The following is an 8,075-nucleotide window of genomic DNA, read 5'->3' on the forward strand; positions in this document are numbered from 1 at the left end:
ACAGACCTATGAAACTTTACTGTAAGAGATGAAAATCTGTCATAAGTAAATTTCATTAAAATTATTAGACACTAATCCTCAATACATGAGTGATTTGAGATTACTTGTTTGAGAACTGCTTACTTTGACGTTGTCAACCGTCGCACCGTAAAAGGAGGCTATAAAGGCAACGCTCAGGTAATCACCTACCAAACGAAGTTTAATCTCAAGATCACAAGATTGGGATTATCCTCCCATAAATCGGGATGAGATGCTAAAAGTTGTACAAGGCCACTCGGAGAGCTAGAAACTGTAAAATGCATGGCCGTGCTTAGATGAATCATAGGCTATGATTATCTGTTTATTTTATCAGTTGAACTCTGAAACCGAGAAACACCTCTGGACATAATAAGGATGACAACTCTTACCTTATGTTCAAGAGAAAGCATCGAGCGACAAAGGAATTAGGAAATGCACACTTGTCCCTAAGGACAAGTGGGAGACTGAAGGAAATAATGTCCTTGGTCCAAGTTTGCATTTAATGTTAAGTCTAATAAATGCGGTTCAGTATTAATTAACAAGTTAATAATTCAGTGAGATCAAGTGAGTTGAATGCCTAGCTAGAGGCCGCTTCAGTTCAAGTGGAATTAATGATATTAATCCACATCTTACTCTTGACTGAACCAGTAGGGTCACACAAATAGTACGTAAACAGATCAAGTATTTAATGGAATTAAATACTCCATCTATGGTTATTCGGAAACGACGGATCTTGGTTTAAGTGGGAGCTAAGATCGTCAAAGGCAAGTAAATGAATACTCCGGAAACGATGATATTGCCGGAAACGGAAATATGGATCGTGTCGGAAATATAAATATTATCCAAGACGTAGATGTTGCCGGAAACGGAAACATGGTACGTATCGGAAAATATTATCGGAAATGGAAATATTGCCGGAAACGGAAATATTGTCAGAATCGGAAATATTATCGGAATCGGAAAATAATTCCGGAAACGGAAATATTAAATATTTGTTCGAAACGGAAATTAAATCCGGAATCGGAAATGTTAAATATTGTTCGTATCGGAAATGAAATCCGGAATTTAATCGGAAGCGTATCGTACGAATTAACATCGGACGAGACTTGCTAGACGAAGGCCCAGCACGAAGCCAGGCCCTCGCCCAGCAAGCCATACGCATCAAACCACACGCCAAAGCCTCGCCAGGCCCAGCGCAAGGCCAGGCCCAGCAAGGCGTGGCGCGCGCGCGGATCAGATGGGCTGCGAGCATGGGCCAGGCGCCGTGCAGTTCGCGTAGGCCGCGAGGCATCACTACTACAAAAAAACCCTTTTGGAGTCGCCTCTTAACCACCTATAGAGTCGCCTCATGGGCGACTCCACAGGGGGCGATTCTATAGGTACCCCCTTTATGTGTCGCCTATGGCCCGACACTATAGTCGATTTATGTGTCGCCTCTTATGTTGGAGGCGACTCCGAAGAGGAAATCTATAGATTTGTGTGTACTTTTCTGAGTCGCCTATTTCATTTTAGGCGACGCATATGGTGCTCTATCGTGTCGCCTGTATTTTTAGGCGACATATATGGTGCTCTATCGTGTCTTCTGTTTCATTTTAGGCGATGTAAACGGTACTCTATGGTGTCGCCTATTTTTTTTAGGCGACACATATGGTACTCTATGGTGTCGCCTGCTTAGTTTCAGGTGATGCATATAGTACTCTATGGTGTCGCCTACTTCGTTTGAGGCGATGTTTATGATAATCTATGGTGTCGCCTCATTGTTCGAGGCGATGCATATCTTAGTTTCCGCTTTTGAGTCGGATCTTAATTAAAATTTTTAATTTTTTTATATATTTTTTAGCGTATATATACATATATATATATATATATATATATATATATAATTGCAGCCTATATAGGACTCGAACCTACATATATGTACGTGAAACATTTCTCTACCATTTGAGCTAATAGGCTGTCAAGAAGAATTAATGGAATTACTACTTAAAATACTCGGCTGAAAAATGTTTTAAGACTAAACAATTTAGAAAATGAATAAATACTACCTTAACTAAACCACAATAGTAAATTATAACCCCTTGTAGCAGGTAACTTCATTAATTATGGCCCCACCCCTTTTGTTCTTCTTCTTCTCCCTTGTTACGGAATTATAAAGAAGGGTTATATTGATTCAAACACTGAATTTCAGCAGCAAAATTCAGTAGCAGGAGCACATACGGCAGAAGATTTACTGCAGCAATAACCAGTTTCGATAAGCAAGAATACAGTTTAGTTTAAATCATAGAATCGGTAACTGTACAAGTGCAGCAGGTACTAGCGGTTACTATTTATTTTTCTGCTGAAGCCTCTTTCAGCTTCCTCTTACTCCCTGATTTACTGACTGACCTACAGAGGCCTATCTTCCAAATCCAACAGATTCATCATCTGAAGCCCCACTACCTAAAAATGAAAGATAAATGTCAGTGTCCACTCTTAGTTTATCCAGCATATAGACTATTTACTCATCAATTACAGAATATTGGATAAAAAGATCGTGTACAAGAAAGGAGAGAAAATAACTTGCAGTGGGGAGGAAAACTAATAAGTTAGAAGAAGAAATATACTTATCCATTTTCTTCTAATAGTTGTAAGCCACTATCTATATTCTCTCTATGCTAGCCTTTCACCTAAAAAATGGTATTACTGACCCACCAATAAGACAATTAGGCGGATAAAACTAGAGCAAGTCATCAGTACAAGAAAATGGATCACTTCGATAAACTATGGAACAAAAACAAGTCGATTAGCAAGCAAAAGTTAGAGCACAATGGCATTACATTCGGACCAACTCAAAACTAAAAGTTAGAAGAGGAAATATATGGCCTGCATTGATTTTACGATGAAGAAATGCATCTCGTATTGACACCCATTATGACATGTGAAGTACTTCGTATATAAATGTATTATATATACAAAGAACAACAACACGTTAACAGAAACTATGAAAATCAAGTGATAATCGGCAAGCAGAAAGATTGTCTGGGAAGGAGAAAACATCCGTAAAACTTATTTAGTCATGTAAGAATTATGTGAAAAGAACATGGCATAAGTTTCTCAAAAGCACAGGACTCTCCCCTTCTAACTAACTTTGTCTTTCCCTATAACAGATATGAAGCCTACATGGATGTTATTGATAATGATCACAAACATGTCCTGTGTAAATTCAGACATCCAGTGTTTGTCTAGCAATAGTAGATAGAACAGTTAGAAGGAAAGAGTTTGGTGAGGTTATGAATTCTAGTGAAGAAGTTAAGACTTTGCTTAGAGAGTTTTACGAGATACCAGAAACAATAGTTAGCACAGGTAGCATAACTCTTCAAAAGCAGGAGAGTTCCATTCTCCAGATCATTAACAAGAGCAAAGACGATAAAGTAGTGCATCATATTCTATGTGAAGGTCAATGAACTATCAGTGTCAATGGGGAACCCACTGATCTTAATCCCAGAGATTCCTTTGGCTTTCCTTCTTAGGTAGAGGTAATGTTTCATCACAGCGAAACCACCATTTTTTTGCTTAATCTCAGTTAATCTCAAACATTTGAAATCGATTGAACTTAAAGCCAAAACCAGGAAAACAAAATAGCAGGCAAACACAAAGTCAGCAGGAGTCAACTGTGGTAACTCAACAACAGTTTATAAACATAAGGATGAAGGAGAAGGAATGCAACAATACTAAACGCAAGAAACATCAATAAGAGAAACTATTGACTTATCATCATGTTGCCTTGACAATCGGATTGGCTTTAGCTATAGCATTCTGAGCAGCAGCCTGATAATCAAACTGACAATCATGCTTGTTAGGGTACCTGTGAGCAGCACAAAACAGGTTTTCGCACCAAATTGACTAGATGCATGTTAATTTTATCCTGCAAGGCCAATGGTTCGGTGCAAATCAAACGCAAGATCAGATCTATTCAGGTCACATTAAGTATTGTCGTGTAAGGCCTTGATAGCTCTAGTAATTTCAAACAACCCCTTGCACACTAAGGTGGCATATTTTAATTAAAACTCTATTGTCCTGGATAATTTAAAAATTGCACAACAAAATCACCTCAAACATATAAGAGCAGAATCAATGTCGAATTGGTTGAAACAAATCTCACAGCTTCTGGAGGAAGAATTGGGGAGAATGTTGCAAAATTGGTTGCAAATACTTCCAAAAGGGTGAAACCGAGCAAGTGTATACATTGCAGTGCAAAGTAATCAATCTTGAAACAATGATATAAAAACGTATGTTGCACATATGCAAATATTCAGTAAGTCAGTTCATAGCATTGCAAACAGAACTTTTCAGTGTTTTTACATGATAAAAGATATAGAATTTTACATATTATAATGTTGAAAATACACAAAATTAACACTACAGCATATATGAATTCACAACAGCACGTAAATCCTAATTAGTCTTATTAGACATCAAAAATCTCGAGCAAATAGTACTAATTGAAATCACAACTAGATTGTAGTACCAACAGCCGCACATCAAAACTGAATCCCTGTAGTAAAATTCAGAAGCAAATACTAACAGAAAGTAGACCAACAACTGAAGCACCACATAATATGCAGGAGCAGAAACTAAGTAGAGAGAGTGACTCAAACTTCAACAACTTACCCTCTCAGACATCTTTTTAAATTCCTTGTCTGTCTCATCCATTAGGTTCTGACATGCTTGAGCCTAAATCTGTTGAAACAATAAACAACATGATATTTTGAAATAAGCTTATAAAGCCTCAAGGTCTTAAATAGTTCATACTCTTTTGATACTAGATGCAGTATATTTGGCCCACCTCCATGCCATGATATGATTTTTAGACAACAGATTCAAAGTCTTTGTGTTATAATCTTTAAAAGAAACGTTGAAAAAATAAGGACCTCTGTCACATATCATTTCAAATATGGTGCACAAGGCCATTAGCTAACGAGCGTGAAATTTTATTGAATGACTATTGAGCTACAAGGAATATTGTGAATGAGAAACCCACATTTGAGTCAGAGACATGAGAAAATTAATGCATTTAGTGCAGTCTGCTCGCACATACAAAGACATGTTTCTTGAAAATTAAGTCTTCACTAGAAAATAAAAATAACCACATTACTTGTCTGAGTGATTTCTGAACATAAATTGGGATATGAATTACAAAGTGGCTCAAGTACAATAAACATTTCCAAAATAAAATTATCTAAACTGATGCTAAGACATTTAATTTTACGTCTGAAAGAATGACAATCATATGCAAAATAGACACTACATCAGATTCTGTAAAGTTTATGTTAAAAATCCAGAGGATGAAATAAATAAAATAATTTCAGACACCATATTTACACTGTTACACAAACTATACGTTTGCTGTATTAAGATTAAAATAAATATATTACAGAACCACAATTCTCTCTCTATTAAACAATTATCTGAGTTCAAAATTGAATAACCTTTAGCTTCGTTCAGCCAACGTGATTGAGTGCTCAAGTCTCAACCATTCGCAAAAGAAATTAATTGTAAACATATAGAAAGCTAACTATAAGCTGTAAGTGCAGAATTCAATCATTTCAAATTGAATTAGCATAGCATGTAACTATCCAAGAAAACTAATTCTCATACTCTCAGCAATTAAGACTTTATGAACGAGGATATAAGCATGGATTTGGCAAATATCAAGTCAAACATGTGAATGCTCGTACACAAACACCGACTCAACCCCTATATAGTTCAATGTAGAACACCAATATCTTGACCAATATATACAATTTCCAATCATAGGAACAACAATTTTCAGTCCTCCAAACTCCACTCTGTCTATGTTCTGACTCCAGAAAACAATCATTTTCAATCCACCAAACTCTATTCTACATATTCTAACTCCAAAAAATAAAATTATGAATCAAACTAACAAAATTTCCATTGTGATATACAAATTCAAACAATCAAAACTCAGAAACCATAGAATCAGCAAACAAGAAGCAACCATTTGTATCAACAAAAAAGATGGACCTCTAAAGCTTTAGATTATGACCTGTAAATCATAACCTTTCTCGATAATTTGAAGTCCATCTTACAAGATCAGTAATTTTAAATTAAGATCAGACAGCATAAAGTTCCAGTCCACAACAAGCAGACCCCTATGAGATGGCTACTACTTTTTAAAGTCTACTACTGTACTGTAAATGAGATGGCTTGATTGGCTTCACCTTCAAGCAGACCCCTATGAGCAACATAGAAAAACAAGGTCATGTTCGTTCCCCCTATATAACGCATTTTGCCTGAATGCTCAGAATATCTAGTCTACACTGTCAAAGAAAGTGATCAAGTGGTTGTTGGTGAAACTTAAAATCTTTCACATTCTACCGACACAACAACATGCAAATTTTATGATCCTTTTTTATCTAGAAGAGCAGTTGTGGTCTCGCATATAGACAAGAAAGAAACAACGAAGATACAAGATACCAATATACCATATAGCCAGCAGGACTGCAGTAGTCACAATTAGCATCAGTTTGAGCCCTGAAGGCACATTTCTCAAGCTAGAATAAAGCATACTAGATTACCAGTGCTAATATGACAACAAAGGCATGTAATGAATTAAAAATAAAAACAATGTTCATGAGTAACAGGACAACGCAGCTAACCAAGTTAAATTATCCAACTATACCTGGTAACATGTGACATGCTTCCCCTAAAAAGGTCTTGAACAATAGTTTTTGCTTCAGAGACCACAGAATGGCTTAGGCATCGTTCCAGCAGGGACAAATGTAAAGTGAGGAACTCATGGCTGTCCTGCTGAACACCATTATCCAGCTCAAGAGCTTTTACTAAAGGTGCCGAGTCAATAAAAGCCATCTTACTTCCGTGCAACTGTGCAAAAAGGCGTGCTAACTGATCCAATACAGGCTGCTGCTCAAGGACATGCGGTTCAACCGAAAAGATACCCTCACGAAAAGCCCTATTCATGTAAAGGAATTGGAGTATGTTGTTGGAGTAACAAGTGGCCCCTAAATTTGTCAACCCTGCAGGGGAATCAACTGACCTGAGATCATTTGATGGATCAGGACCATATGAACCGACTACATCTGAGATCTTTTGCCACAATCCAGCTTTACGACTTCACTCCAGCAAGCAAATATAGACATGAGTAATTTAGAAGCACAAGGCAAGATCGACTGCTCGAGTGAAGGAAATTCGATAAAACTCATATATTGTTTCCGGTATTCAATCGCCACTGCAACAACGTTACATAAAACCCAAAGTTCAAACACTTCATTCATAATAAAACAAATAACAAATAAACAACTAATAAGGTGCTTTGGATACAGAATTAACCATCACCGATTAATTAAGCTCAAACTAAACTACCAAGTACATTAAAACACAGAACATATATTCAAAACCTAAATTATCCAACAATGTTAATCATGTACACAGTATAGCAACCCCTCAACTCTCATTAATCCATTTAAATTCAAAATTCGAAGTCATAAGCAACAAATCATAAAATTCCTCCTCATTGCAATCTATAAGAAGCAATAATGAACAAACTAACACAAAAGACAAGCCTAGAAAACTAAACCAAATCACGAAATCAAATTACAAATAGAGAAGAGGAAAAGGACAAACCGAACACTGTTTTGGAAGGGTTCGCCGACGGCTTCGTGCGGTGACGATTGTGTCTGAAACTGGGATGGAGGTTTTCGCTGATGGAGGTTTTTCGCGGATGAGGGTTTAGGTTGATGGAGGTTTTTTAATTTTTCTAAGGAATTTCTTTTTGAGTGCCTTTTTTATCGTTTTAAGTAATTTTACTATATATTATTTTTTTTAAGTTGGCACTCAATAGTCTCTTTAAGGCGAATATCTAACAAAAAAAATTATTTTATATTTAACGGGTCGCTTATAAATAGGAGGCGACATATAAGGTCAACTCTATAGTGTCGCCTACAATATAAGAGGCGACACGTAAACTATATGCGTCCCCTACAATGTACAAGGCGACACGTAAAGTATACGCGTCCCACTTTATAGGGGAGGGG

At 36.8% G+C, this 8,075-nt stretch overlaps 1 long non-coding RNA gene across 1 annotated transcript; it reads right to left on the reverse strand.

The window, feature by feature from the left end:
• Positions 1-1,970: 1,970 nt before the first annotated feature.
• LOC110799042 (uncharacterized) lies at positions 1,971-7,826 on the reverse strand. The gene is made up of 3 exons (XR_008922586.1): positions 7,666-7,826; positions 6,704-7,270; positions 1,971-4,737 (listed from the first exon to the last, which is right to left on the reverse strand). It is a non-coding gene; the product is annotated as an uncharacterized lncRNA (long non-coding RNA).
• Positions 7,827-8,075: the final 249 nt, after the last annotated feature.

Source organism: Spinacia oleracea, chromosome 6 (genome assembly GCF_020520425.1).
Source record: "Spinacia oleracea cultivar Varoflay chromosome 6, BTI_SOV_V1, whole genome shotgun sequence".
NCBI classification, from domain to species: domain Eukaryota; kingdom Viridiplantae; phylum Streptophyta; class Magnoliopsida; order Caryophyllales; family Amaranthaceae; genus Spinacia; species Spinacia oleracea.